The 12,636-nt window shown below is 36.2% G+C and overlaps 1 protein-coding gene across 1 annotated transcript in view; it reads right to left on the bottom strand.

Moving 5' to 3' along the window:
- Positions 1-1,862, bottom strand: part of Cntn6 (contactin 6) — a 384,479-nt gene extending 382,617 nt beyond the window's left edge. Inside the window, 1 exon segment of the mRNA XM_008822699.2 lies at positions 1,471-1,862. The gene's annotated coding sequence lies outside the window, so the exon portion shown is untranslated.
- Between the last annotated feature and the right edge of the window lie 10,774 nt (positions 1,863-12,636).

Raw genomic sequence — 12,636 nt, 5'->3', positions numbered from 1 at the left:
TATTCTGAAAAACTATGAGAATTCACTAGCAATGCTCAAAGGAATGAATGCAATGCAGTCAATTTTAAATGATGGACTTTTGCTAAGAGGTGATAACTTCTGCATTTAATGTCTTATATAAAAATTTCCTGCTTTGGAATCTTCAGACAACATAGCCATGATTATGTTAAAAATAACCTATGAAGCATCAAAAATGAAATGACTATTTCTATTTGCTCTATAAATTCTGCCAATATTTTATGTGCATATGGTTGTTTTGTGAAAATATGTATATTTACACATGTGCATGTGTGTATGAAAGGGAAGAGGGTAGAAAAGAATGCTCATGTATCTTCTTTCATTATAAAATGCAATGCATGTAAATTAGAGAAACATTCAACAACACTGATTTTTTAAAAAATGATAAATCTATCAGATAAATGAAAATTGTCTAGATCAAGAGATTCAATAGTCAACATATGGCTCCTTCTTTTACAGCTATCTTTGAAAAACATTGTCGCTTTGGAAAAAACAGTTTGATCCCCTCATTTTTCCAGATTGATTCTGTATAATTCCACTGTTCTCCCTGGTTTTTTTTTCTCATCACTATAACTTCTATTTATTCATTCTGTGAATGTTTCTCAGAAGACATATTCAGGATGCTGATTATTTAAACCTAAGTAGTTTTCATTTGGAGCAACAAGAGCTATGAATTCATATATCCCCCAAGCCCACAATGTTATAATATCACATTAACATAATGGGGCTATATATACATGGCTAATCTCAGAACTCTGCAAAGTTTTGCTCCCAAGTCATCAACTTCTGAAACTTTTCATAAAGTATTGTAAGACTTTTATAAGCTTAACTGGTGTAAATTGAAAAAAAAACCAGGTGATTCTACAAGCTATTTTCTGGAGGCTGAGTACAACTCAAATGCCAGATAAAATTTGTTGAGCCCATTTGACCTCCTGTCTCACATCTCACCCTTCACCAAAACCCTCTCCCAGGAAACTTTTATAACCGTTCCTTTAAATCATCTGCAACCACTGCAAACCCCACCCCTCAGCCCTTGAGAGAAAGAAAGAAAAAAAAAAAAAATAGCAGTCACATCTTCCCATCTGCTGTTACAGAAAAGGCGTGTAGCCATCCCAAAGTAACCAGAATTAGCACTGTCATCCCGTCTTGCCCATTAGTTTTACTGCAGCAAAAACACGGAAAAATATACCTGTAGTCTCTCTTTGCCTGATTTGATCCTAACCTCCCCCGAAAACAGATTCAATGCATTTTTTTCTCTCACTGGGAATAAATGCATCTTAATCATCAGCATCATAAAAACACAGCATTAATGAAAGGGCCAGCCACCCCATACAAGCAACCCCAGTTTTACCTGTTATAGTAATACAAAGAGATTGAAAACGAGAAGCTGCAGCTTGCCCAGCAATATTCTCATTGCAGCAGACAGCGCAGTTTCGTACTTACGGATCTTACCAGGGAAATGTCTCGGGATCTTTACAATTTTTCTGCAGAACTCTGTCTCAAGCCCTCAGTCAGGCATGCTGTGCATCCAGGCAGAACCAAGCCGTATGGAACGTCTATGCAGCTGGGAGATAATGGGACTCTTTTTCCCAGCTGGGACTGCAAGCCTTTTATCCAGAGTATTGCGTGGCTCCTCTCTGGTCTTAAGCATGAAATACGCTCCTCTCCTGCTGCATTTCTGACGGAACCTAGACAATTAGTTCTTGAGGCACATGTGCAAATCTCTCATTTGGAATATTCAAAAGGAAAATTCTCTCCACACTGAATGCCACCTCTATCTTCCTCATCCTTCACAGACTCAGGGAGCTGGAAGCAGCTGCCATTCCAGTGGCATGAAAGATTAAATTCCCCCTCCTATTCCTTTGACTAGAGATAGTCACTCCTGTTGGGTCGTCAGAAAATCGCTCTTATTGAAAACTGGGTCAGACTAACTACTTATTAGGTATCCAACAGGAAAGGCAGTAGCTTTTATTTTTTCTCCTCTGGTTTCACTGCATTGTCGTTTGCAAGCAAAGATTAAGCTGGTCAAGGGTCTGCACTGATTTAGACTGTATTCAAACGTAAGCTTTCTGAAGCGTGCCAGCAGCTTCTACTGCTAGTTAGAAGAAAAGGGAAATAAAAGATCTAAGGACTAGTACAAACTAGATTTTAAAAAATATGTCTGTTAGGGGTCTTAAAGATAGGGAAGCACATAAGACAAGTAGAGTGAAATAGAGGAATATTGTTTTCATAAGTAGTATGTTTGCAGTCTCGTGAGTAAAGAACAATGTGCATGTGCTTGTGTGACAGCTAATTAAAAAATATCCTTTGGACAGAACACAGAGCCCTTTGACTAAACTTTTTAATATGTTTGGGTTTTGGTATTGGTGTGTGCAGAGACTAATTGCTTAGGAAATAAAAGCTAAGCAATATACAAAACACATGCCTAAAAAAATACTGACATATGACACCATGTCTATAACATAAGGTGATAATCATAGCTTGGATTATTTTCAGGTTCTGATAAAAAATAAATTATATTATTAAGAAATGAGAGTTAACTAAATGGATGCTTAGAACTTAAATTCACAAATGAAGTGCTGTTAAGTCAAAAGATAACTGTTGACTTTGTTTTGATTTTGCCTGGAAACCAAGGTTTCTACAACTTGATTTTGTGATGACGTTGTGATGTCTATGTATTATTTTCTTCGGACACTGGCAATCCCATATTCCATATAAACAAGTACCATTATCAGACATTTTAGTGAGACGATTTGTTGTTTATTTTGTTGTTTTGTTTTGTTTTCCATGAGACAGAGTATCAGGATGCAGTTCAGGCTGGCCTTGAATTCATGATCCTCCCTGACTCAATATCCTAAGTGCTGGGATTACAGGTATGTACCATTATCCCTTCAGATAAAATGTGATGCTCCTAGTGCCTCCTTCTTCACACCAATTGATGGTTAGAAATTCTGATGAGGAATTTTATTGAGATATTTGTCTTAATCTAATCTTAATCTCTAAAGTTTAATTTAAAGCTATAACTTTTTAGATATGAAAATAAAATTTACTTACAAGATTTTAACATTATTTGGGGATGCATGAGAAAATCAATCATCATGTAGTAAGTTTTCTGATGAAGAGGAATTCACTCAATTTATAGGTTATCCCTTTATTCTAGTCTCCAAACACTCTGTCCTGTGTTCCAGGATAGTTGATTGCCTTGTTTCCCATATTACTAAGTAATGAAAAGAAAATAGTTTCATTAGTTTTCTACCACTGCATCTCTTCAAGTATCAGCCTCTGTGTCTGCTGTCCACAGGTGTGGCTTCTGGAATTGCTGCATGATTCCTCCTTAGGTGAAGCCCATTGTACTCCACTTGGCCCACCATACTTTCTAAAGATGTTAAGGGGTTTCAAGTAGTCTCCTGTATTTCAAAAGCATCACCCCTCCCACTCTCTCCCCTCTACATCTTCTTATTTGTAGTACAGAGATATTCTTTCTTCTACTTATCTTTGAAATCAACATAGTTTTTAATGTCACATCTCCCTCCATCTTCTGCTTCATCTTAAGACTTCTTGTTATAACAAAAAACCTTGAACACTAGCTACACTCACTGACTCCAATGTATCTTTTATGATTCTTGCCAGTGTAATTGGCCTTTTGTCCCTATTATTCCATGTAAGTATCTGTGTCATAGTCAGAATTGAATCACGCACTGAAAGAATCCAGTGGCCAACTGTGAATCCTCACTTTATGTGACCTAATAGCAGTAATTGTCATAGTTTATCATTTTATCCTTATTTAAACACTGTCTTCACTTAGCTTTTTGTTTGCATTCCTTCTTACCTGCTGATCTTCTCAGAGCTTGGATTGCTTTCTTTAAACACTGAAAAACATTAATAGTCTAAAATAAGTCTAGGACACTGATAAATTTCTTGGGGTAATGAAAGAAATACTAAAAACTGATACAAATAATAGAAATATCAGACTTCATCAAAGTTGAAATTGACTAATAATTGAAATACAACATTAAAAAACTTTTCAACTCAATATCAAGAAGATAAACAAGGAGTTAAACATTAGCAGAAAATATGAACACTTCACCAAAGTATCCGAGAGACATTTAAAATATAAAAAGGTAGCCAGCATAATTATTCATAGTAAAAATACAAACAATTAGTGGAGGATAGAAAGTCAGGGAAAATACAGGGGATGTGAGAAAGAAACTGATCCTGTCACTCAGGAATACGCTTGAGGCCTCTCTCCAGAAGAAAAGGAAGAATTCCTGCTCCGTTAACAGTTGATTATGGCTTTTCTCCTTTCCCAAAAATATACCCTCAGTTTTCTAGGAATCTATCAGAAACCTCTTGTACAGGGAAAGGACATTTGATGTTTATCTCCTTGTTTAACTCTAATGGCCTGTGGTTTCACCTTTTCAGATTATAATCCCTTCCAAGTCATTTCCAGGGCCACCTCAAGTGTCTCTTATTAAATACAAAAGAAAAGAGGGCTAAGAAGTCTTCCAAGCAACACTGTGAAATATAACTTGAGAGCCACCAAAGTGGTATATATGGCAAATTCTAAGAAAATGAATTGCTTATTCTCCCTTGAGGATCCTATGCTCATAGTTGGTAATGGCTTTCATCCCACCTTCACCTACTTTCTCTTGGGAAGCAGGTTTCCCACACATGGGTGTGTCTTCCTTTCTTCAGAGTGCCTCACTTTCTCTTAACATTTGTGCTTAATATTATTATATTATATCACCTTTAATAAAATTCTTTAACTCATTATTACTCTGCTAGTCCTGAAATGTTTTTCAGCATTGAAGCCATCAACACAGATTTGCCCTGTTTCAAAGTTCCTACAAATCTAGAAAAAGTGCTCAGCTGCTGAGATGGTCAGTATAAAGCTATGTTTCTGTCCTTTCACCACTCACACCATAAGCACAGGATACTACTACAGAATGTTATTAAGAAAGACTCAGGTGAGAGAGATTGCTCAGCAGTTAAGAGCTGTAGCTTCGAACTCTTCCAGAGGAACTGAGTTCCTTTCTCAGTATCCAGGACACACAACTATGACTCACAACCACCTCTAACTCCGGCCCCAGGGATCTGATGTTCTCTTCTGTTCTCCATGGGTATCTCTACATACGTGACATAAATACACATGTACACATCTACAAGTTGTCCTCTGACCTTCACACAAATGCCATGGCACATATATGCCTCCCCCACCCACACACCACAAAATAAATAGTTTTTAAATGTAACAAAAGTATAACAAAGTGTCAAGACTCATATACTATCCCCCATACAATTGAAAACACATATACACACAAAGACCTGCAAAGAAGATTCATAGAAAGTTTTTCTTTTTAAAAAATTTTGTTATTTTTTATTTTTACATTTTATATTTTGATTCATTTATTTTTATTTTATATGTATGAGTGTTATCCCTGCGTGTGTATAAGTGCACTTGTGTCGTGCAACCCCGTGGAAGACAGAAGAGGGTGTCAGAGATACTGGAACTGGAGTTACAGAGGGCTGTTAGCTGCCACATGGGTGCTAGGATTCAAACTAGGTTTTCTGTAAAAACAGCCGGTGCTCTTAAACTGCTGAGCCATCGCTCCAGCCCCCATCTTTATTTTTTATGTGTATGAATGTGTTGCCTCCATGTATATAAGTTCACCCATGTCATGCAACATCCATGGAGGTCAGAAGGCATCAGATTCCCTGGAACTGGAGTTAAGGATGGTTGATAGCCACCATGTGAGTACTGGTCTTCTGCAAGGACAGCAAGTTCTCTTAATCCCTGAGTCATCTCTCCAACCCCAGAAAGTTTTTTTTTCTATGGCAGCCCCCAAATAGAAGATTAAAGTATAGATTAGTTATAGGTGACTGGATAAACAAATTGTCCTACTTTTTAAAATACCATGCATGTTAGAAATATAGAGGCACAAGTTTCTGATATGACTTGGAGTAATTTCAAAAATACCATGCTCTGAGAAAAATATTCAAGAACAAATAGAGCAGTTCTATGCTGAAAGAAAGCAGGAAAATAGTTGCTTAGGACCAAGGTGGAGGATGAATTACAAGTGGGCATCAGGGAACATTTATGTTACTGAAAATAGCTGTTTTAGATTGTGACAGTGGTGGCAGGGGTATATGAATTTGACAAATCTTATCAGGTATACAAGTGGGCATATTTTATTTCATGTAAAGCATACCTTAATGAAGTTCTCTTTTCATAAATTAAATGATGACATATTTCTAGCCCTTAAAGGCATGGAACAAATAGCAATGGATAAATCCATTATTTTGTTGAAGTGTTATTTTTGATACCTCTGTTTTTGTTGTTGTTCCTGGGATGGAGAAAACCATATCCAATTAGTTCTATGACTGAGCTTGGTGCTTATCATAATTTTCCATCTGGATGAGTTTCATTCATTAATGTATTTCTAGGAAATACTGATGATTATCATTATGATCATATTGATATGTGACTTCTTTAGCTCCAAATGTGTCAAGTTGTGTTCTTTTAAACATTATATCTACATTAGCATTATAGTGAAGGGATAGAGAGGTGACTCTGCAGTTAAGAAAACCCACTGCTCTTGCAAATGACCCAATTCCATTTCCAAGCTCCACCTTAGGCAGCTCAAAACCACCTGAAACTCTGTGTCCAGGGAATCTTATGCTGCTTCTGGCCTCCATGGGCACCTTCACACACAGAGAGACATAAACCAATAAATACATAAATAAAAATAAATATATTTGTCTCACAGTGCCCTGTGATTAATATTTTCCACTTATAACAAGCAAGATATATATTATTTTCCACAAACAACCAAGTTGCCCAAAACCAAATAGACAAAAAATAAGGGAGTCAAACAGACTCAGAAATCTATATCAATATTGATTTATTGTTCAAATCTTTATATTAATTGTATTTTTGGCATGATAAATTATTTGAGAAATATATTAAGTAATCCTATGAGAGTTTCGTTCAGTTTTAAAAATATTTTATTTATTATTTTTATTTTATGTGTATGCATGTTTGCCTGCATGTGTGTGAGTACACCTATGTCATGCAATGCCACGGAGGTCAGAAGAGGGCTTCGGATTCCCCTGGACCTTGAGTTAGGGACAGTTTATAGCTGCCATGTGGGTGCTGGGAATCAAACCCTGGTCCTCTGCAAAAGCAGTCAGTGCTCTTAACCGCTGAGCCATCTCTCCAGCCCCTGATTTTTCTTTTATGAAACAGGGTTTCACAATATAGAAGCTGAAGCTTCCTTCCTCCCTGAGCCCTTCCTGACTCAGTGCTGCAAGTAAGAGACATGTAAACAACTTTGATGATTTCTACTGTAGAATTAGCTACTATATTGCTGAAGTGATAAATACATAAATGTTATATAAATACACATGCAAATATGTATACACACGTTGATATCAGTAGATGTTCTTTTAGTGGTTCTTACTCTTGTGATTTTATAACATCTTCAAGTATCCTTTGAAAGTTGTTCCCATCCCCAAAATTTGGATTCTATATGACCTTCCTTCTCTTTTTCTGGTTTCATCTTCCTGTGTAGTGTTGAACATGATCAATTTTTTACATTTAAATTTAGGTATCTTTCTTATAATCCTCATAAATTTGACTTTTTGAAAATCCCGGTTTGGCTCTGTCTTTTTACTGATTAGCTCATTCCATTTGTATTGAATGTGGTAGCTGATGTTTATACTTCTGTCTCAGTTGTGTTACAGCATGAATTATGAAGTCTCCCCAGGTTGCAAGTGGGTCTCACATGCCCATGTGTACTGGAAGACATTGAGACCAATAGTTCCAATCTTAATCCAGTTTGACACAGTTTGGCAAAACCTTACCATTAGGCACAGGAGAGTTATAGCCTAATGAAATCAACTCTGGGCAACACGACACAGTGCATTTCTTCTCTCTAGGGCTGATTACCTCTGAGGCTGCTTTTCTTCTGGTTTTCTAGTACAAAAGAGAAGGAAAAAGTGACAATCCACTGACTGTCCTCCTCCTAACATTTCCAATGTAATATTTAAGTCCCTCACAGGCAAGCAAGGGGCATTCAGAGGAAGTAGTCACCCATACATAAGCTTCAGATTTCCAACACCTTAATTTACTTCTGTTTTCTGTAATCATTAAACAATTCCTTTTATTTGCCTTGTGGTGAAGTAACCTGAGATGGAATGAATTCTCCTGCAGGTATATCCAACTTTTTGACATTGATGCACGCTGTGGCTATCTATAAATTTCATGTTGAAGTATTGAACAAGTGAGTTAGGAAAGAATTGAAAAAAGCCTCAGAATGCTTAGAATAAGTATGTTGCTTTGTGTTATACTGCATTTATAGCTATCCTGGGGTTATATGTGGTCTGTGGGCTGCGGACTAGACATACCTGTTTGAAACAGTTTAAAATAATGAACAATTATAATAGCTTATTGATACATAATGATTTTAAAGATGTATAATATATGAAACTTTAGCGGTATTATGATGCAGGTTTTATTTATTGCTGCTATTTGATGGTTGCTTTTTTTGTATGTATACTTACTTTGATTGGTATGTATGTATCACTTATAAATAACCCGTGTTTAAAATCTGTTTTTATGAGTTATTCTCCTATGCTCACTCATTATAGACAATTTTCTTAGTATTACCAAAATATAAACAATTTTCTATAATTTCTTAAGTGTCTCCCTAGTGACAAACATGAATTCTCAAATCTTGCTTGATTCTTACTACGTCCTTTAGATGAAGGCATATTACCTTTGTTTTCCTGGTAACTAGGGTTTGGAAAAATTAATTTGTCAACATCACACAAACAGTACAAAGCTGAACAGATACTTGAGTGAGTCCAGGTCCAGTTAACCCAATGTCCATAACCTGAACATTTTGCTGAGAGCATTATATCATCCACTGCTGAATCAATACAAAGCAAAAATCGGAGGTATAATTTATAAGCTTATTCCCCTCTTTAAAACATAATGAAACATTTATCTACAACATGTTTTAAGATATAAATACCCAGATTTTTAACAATTAACTGGATATTTAAGCCCTACCCTTTTTTTTTTTTTTTTTTTTTTTTTTGGTCTTTTTGAGACAGGGTCTCCCTGTAGCCCCAGCTATCCTGGAACTCACTATGTAGACCAGGCTAACCTTGAACTCACAGAGATCAGCCTGCCTCTGCCTCCAGAGTGCTGGGATTAAAGGCGTGCACCACCATGCCCGGTGCTTGCCCTATCCTTTTTAAAGAGTAGTTTATATTCTTGAAAATACCATAACTCTAAATAGGTGTCTGAACCCTTCACTGTGGTTTGTAAAGGAAAGAAGATATTAAATGGTCCCAGGAATTCTAGATAATTTTTCTGCTTACAATTTTCCTTTTCCTTTTTGGTGAAAGGAAAGACAGGATTAGAATATCTTAAAGAGAAATCTACTTCACATGCCACATTTACTTTATGTTAGATAAAAGCACAAAAATGTATAACTGATAAAAATTTCTTGGTCTTTTGCCCCCCAGTAATTTTTTTCACTTTATTCTACATAAGTATAATTTCACAGATATTCAAACTTTCACTTCCCTGTGGACAAATAAAGCAACAACATTTTGCCACTAAATGTATTGCTTTTCAAAGGCAAAACAGTGAGTGAAATGAATATATTCTCTTCAGCTACATGGTAGGAAAATGTATATTTTAGAATGCTATTGCAGTAATTCAGTTCAAGTTACTTGAATGTATTCATGTAAAAATAGCAGAATTGTTACACACGATCACTTTCAACAGGGAGTAAGACCCAGAATCTTGTGACAAGAATTGTTTTGCTTCAACCATAGAAGGACACTGCAAAATTGTTCCATGGAACTGCCTGCCACCTGCTGCTTCCAACACTGAATTTTAATGAGTGCCAATTGCTCTGCAAGAGTCTCACTATTTTAGAAATATTATTTAACATGAAGCCCATGTGATCTTTCTAAATTACAGGGTAAATTGCTTGGGCCCCAGTGAAAATAAATGTATTTCATTAATGCCTCTCTTCTTCTAATCCTTTTAACCCTGAAGACTGAGAGATTTTCCATGCATAATAATTATGGCAATATCCTGTTTCCTAGACACAATGAAGAGGTCACAACAAATAATCTCTAAAATCTGGATATTCACTAGCAGTTTAGTGGCTTAAACAACTGTTCTGCCTTCTTCATTCTTTTTGTAATTTTTGGAATGTATAAACTATCACCTTGACTTTCAATGCTAGTTAGAGAGAGAAAACATGTGTTTCATCAGTTTTCATTACAGGGGATTAAACTATTAGTTTAGCGACATTATTACCTGATATATGTCATATCCTTTTCTTTCTAGTTAATATATTGATATTGCTTCATAATCATATGGTAGATCAACTAGCCTAAAATTTTCACCATTCCTTTGATAAGTTCTCTTGCCACAGCTTCATCACATATGGAGTGTGCCTCTCTTCCCCTTGATGTGGGCCATAAGCATACTAACTGTTTAGACCAATCATGTGTAGGGAGAGAATATTTTGTACCAGCTATTGCCCTAGGCTTTGAGGGCACTTGTTTTATTTTTTGGGGTGGGGAGTTTTGTTTTTTTTCCACCTTCTTGTATCTGTGCCATTGTGATAGACAAATACACTTTGATTTGTCTTTAAAGAGGATGAAAAATACTTTAAGCAGAGCGATTTTTGTTAATACACAAACTTGAGTAATAAGTGGAGCTTCCCAGTCAAGACTTCTGTTCCTGTAGATAGAAGAATTCAGAGGTGATTTGTCACCCAACAACCACTAGTGAATACATATCTTGCCACCTACTGAAACTAAGTGGAAGTGATCTGAATTCTTCCAAGGGCAGAGCCTTGGTCATAGACTTGTCATTCATCACATATGAAAATTTCACTTGAAAATGTTATCTCAGATAATAGAAATGAAGGACAGACCAGGTTAAAAAGAAACTAGAGGTGCTGGAGAAATGGTTAAGCAGTTAAGAGCACTTCTCACTCTTCCAAACAACCCAAGGTTGATTCCCCGAACACATGTATGGCAGCTCACACCTGTTTGTAACTCTAGCTCTAGGGTATTGATGACCTCTTGGGCATCTGCATTCACCTGGTGCACACACACACACACACACACACACACACACACACACACATACATAAATAGAAACAATTAAAAAATAAACTAGAGAAAACCAATGAAAACATTTTTGATGGTTAATGCTGTAAATTTGATGATCACCATGGAAGCACACTTCGCATATTGGTCCAGGATTTCCTAATGGGTATTGCCTTACCTCCTCTATACAAGCAGAACACATATATGCATGAGTGAAAATAAGGTTTCTGTGAGCATGCAGTATCAGGGTATTGGAGAAGTATTGAGCATGAAATGAGAGTGGTGAGAGATGAAGCACTGTTAGATAAATCTTCAGTACGATGGATGAAGCATGAGTTTGAATATTTGGTTGGATTGAGCAAATTTGAAATGATACAGAAAATTCACAGGAAATATATTTCCCACTTGCAACACTCAGATCTACTGATAGCTTTCATTACGTTCAGTTCAAAACCAAGCCAGTTTCCGGACTGAGCCAGTCAAATCATGAAAACTCTGCTGTCTCAAAGATCTTGGTTTTGGACAGTGATTGATATTCATCATCTAACTGATTTTCACCCAGATTTAGATGTTCCTTTACCCCTGCTGTCAATTGAATGTTTCCAGGCTACTTTACTATTGGGATAACCCAATTTTCCCTAGAGTGATAAAACCCTTAGATACTTTGCTAAGTAATACTGAATTTCAGAGGTTGCCTTTCTGCTATTAATTTTTTAGTCATTATTTTTTTTTAATTTTTAATAACTACATGATTAGAAGAAGCATTTCATTACAGCTTTACCATATTCAGTAACACATTCCAGAGCAAGAATCCATCTCTTTCACAAGTGGCTGTACGTTTCTAGGTTCATAGTTGAATTAATACAGTTATACAATATTGAGCTCAGTATAAGCCCTGTAAGACATAAAATTGAGTTTTTAATCTTTAAAAAAGATCTCCATTCATTTCAGAATATATTGTTCCTTACAAAAGACTCATTGTTTTTGCTACTAACACTGAGATGTTGGCACTTGCACCTCTAACCTGTATGTATCTAATTATTACTAGTCATAATCGGTTGCACTTGGATCCTTGGCGCCTGTGTTGCTGCACAATTCAACTCAGGAGATTGCTCCTGTGACTTGTCAGCATTTTAGACGTATTCCTTCTTATACCACTGTGTAGCAGCAAATGAAGTTACTCATGGTGATAAATGCTATTCCTACTCAAATACTAATTTCTTTATTTTATGTGGATCCACTAAAATAAATTAAATAAAGAGACCATACAGGAAGTGGAAACTTTATGTTTCTGCTAATGACAGTTTTCTTTCCACAGCATTTGGAATCACTGAGCTAGCAAATCTGAAATAAGACAGAGGCACAGATACTACATATTGGAAGAGTACATTCCTATTACTTCTCACTTCCTGGGTCTGTACATTCTGCCATCTGTACACATTAACACAAAACATAGAGAGGTCAAATATGTAT

This window comes from Nannospalax galili, unplaced genomic scaffold (assembly GCF_000622305.1).
Source record: "Nannospalax galili isolate Female #2095 unplaced genomic scaffold, S.galili_v1.0 scaffold828, whole genome shotgun sequence".
Taxonomy (NCBI): Eukaryota; Metazoa; Chordata; class Mammalia; order Rodentia; family Spalacidae; genus Nannospalax; species Nannospalax galili.
Note: the sequence above shows the minus strand (reverse complement) of the source record. Positions and strands in the feature narration are given on the sequence as shown.